We start from the raw sequence: 2,535 nt of genomic DNA, 5'->3' as shown, positions 1-2,535 counted from the left end.
TGTACCCAGTATCCGTTCTACCCCAGCCATCACACTCAGCACTGTGCATGCATGGGCTCTAATCCTTGCAGGAAATATACAAAGGCTTTTTACGGATACACAACATGAAGTGCAGAGAGCTTTTAAAATAAAACACTGGTGGACATGGTGGCCCATGCAGGTGTGAAGGCAGAGGCAGGTCAATTTCTGTGACTCAAGGCTAGCTTGGTCTATATAGAAAGTAGTGACATCCAAGACAGCCAGGTCCATGTAGAGAGAAACTATCTCAAAACCTCTGCCTAGGATGACAAAGGTTCCCGTTTGTTAACTGGATTCATTATAGTAACTTAGAGGTGTGGGCGAAAATCATAGAAACAGTAAGAATTTCTATGGGGTCAGAGCATGGTGGTGCATGGCTATAATCCCAGCGCTTTGGAAGCGGAGACAGGTGGATATCCATGAGTTTAAAGCCAGCCTGGTCTTAGTACTCATTCTTCACTCTATCCCAGGAGGTTTAGGGACATGGCTACACTGAATATCTACAGTAAGGCACTGATCAAGGCACCAGGGTGAGAAAGCGGTCTGGCCTACTGTCTGAGGTCAGACCCTTAGGTAGATGAGGCTTATGAAGAGGAGGATTCCACTGAGTGTGGGCTGAGTGAGCATCGCAAGAGAACCACAGCAAGAAAGAAAATAGTGAAAACGAACTTCAGGACAATCTAACTAGAACAAAGCTCAAACGTCACAAATCGTCATTATAAGCATATGGGGGAGGGAGCACATGTATAGCTTGGTTGATAGAGTGCTTGCCTACCACGTAGGAAGCCCCGGGGCTCCATCCACATCACTGTAGAAAACCAGGTATGGTGAAGCACACCTGTAACCCAAGCAATAGAGGCAGGCGGCCCAGAGGCTCTAGGCTATCTTCAGCTACGTGGTAAAGCCAGGTTCTGTCTGCTACGTGGCTTCTGCTTCAAAAGACAACACCCCCAAAGGAGATCGGCCTTTTACCCGAAGATATTCATCCCTATGAGTTTCTGTTTCTCTTGCTCTCTCCTCCCACGACCCCTGCCCTCCTCCTCCTCTCTTGAGTGTGTACATGTGTGTGGCTATGTTGTATGCATGTTTAAATGTTTGTAGGCCTGTATATGGGTGCAGTGTATGTGTGCGTCTCCCTGATCGATATCCCCCTTATCTGTTGAGGCAGAGTCTCTGACGTGAGCCAGAGCTCACAGATTTGGCGAGCCAAATCATCTCTGCCTCCTAAACCCTGGGATTACAGACAGGCCACCAAGCCCACCCAACATGTATGTCAAAGTCCAGAACCCAAATCCGGGTGCTCATACTACAACAGCTCGTACTTTAGCCAGTGAGCTGTCTCCCACCCCCTCAACCCCCCACCCGGCCATCCCTGCGACTTTCTACCGCGAGGTCCTGTCTTCCTGTCTTCTCACCAGCTCATCACCCCCTGCTCCTTGGTTTGTCTCATCATCTTCTGCTCTGAGCCCACATCTACTATCTACCAAATGTCTCTTTGGATAACGATAAAGCTCACTTTGCTAAATGAAATGCTTATCTTTCCCTCTGGTCTGATTCTCAAACCTGGTTGACCTAGCCTGCTTCTGGTCGGTCAAGGTAGTTCCAATTAGAAAGACTTGAAACCTCCAACTCTCAGAATGGGGTAACATTCGTTTGCACTCAGACTTCTACCTTTCCATCTTCTCCTGCCATCTGTCTGTCCCATTTCCCTCAGAAGCCCTGGCCTTTAATCCCAGAACTAGGGAGTCAGAGGCAGGCAGATCTCTCAGTTCAAGACCAGATAGTCTACAAAGTGAGTTCTGGAACAGCTAGGGTTTCACAGAGAAACCCTGTCTCAAGAAAACAAAAATACAAAAAGAAATAAGTAAGAAAATGCAAATGACTGATAGATCGCCAAATAGCCGAAAGAAATGAGCACTTAATGCACAGTAGAAAGCAAATTGTCACATTTTCAAAGGAAATTTCACAGTACACTACTGAGCTAAAACAAATAACAAACCTCTGACAAGACACCCACTTATGCAAATTCATCCTATAGAAAAAACAACTCATACAACTACTCAAGGAATAGCGTAGCAAAACTTAAAAGTAATTCAACCGCTTACAAGAGTGAACTACGCTATATCCAAACTATAGACTACTATCTACCTAGGAAGACCACAGGGCAGTCATGACAGCACGGGCCTGTGAGACGAGACTTACCAGGTGAAGGTGGGAAGGTCAGAGGTTCAAGGTCATCCTCAGGCACACAGCAAATCTGAGGCCAGCCTAGGCTACGTGATCCATGAGATCTGTCTTGGGAGCAAAAGCAAAGGATGAAATAGTGCCCAAAGACAATAACTTCGCAAGGATTAACTCAACCCACAGAAATCCTAAAACACATTTAAATAAGAGCATGAGCCAGCCGGTGGTGACCCACACCTTTAATCCCCGCACTCAGGAGGCAGACAGAGGCAGGCAGATCTCTGACTTTAAGGCTAGCCTGATCTACAAAGTGAGTTTCAGGACAGCCAGAGC

General features: G+C 46.8%; 1 protein-coding gene across 1 annotated transcript in view; it reads right to left on the bottom strand.

Moving 5' to 3' along the window:
- The window catches only part of Frrs1 (ferric chelate reductase 1), a 37,923-nt gene extending 35,600 nt beyond the window's left edge, over positions 1 to 2,323 (bottom strand). Inside the window, exon 1 of the mRNA XM_029538169.1 lies at positions 2,221 to 2,323. The gene's annotated coding sequence lies outside the window, so the exon portion shown is untranslated. The remainder of the gene's footprint in view (positions 1 to 2,220) is intronic.
- Between the last annotated feature and the right edge of the window lie 212 nt (positions 2,324 to 2,535).

This window comes from Mus pahari, chromosome 4 (assembly GCF_900095145.1).
Source record: "Mus pahari chromosome 4, PAHARI_EIJ_v1.1, whole genome shotgun sequence".
NCBI classification, from domain to species: domain Eukaryota; kingdom Metazoa; phylum Chordata; class Mammalia; order Rodentia; family Muridae; genus Mus; species Mus pahari.
This window is presented reverse-complemented; position numbering and strand designations above follow the sequence as displayed.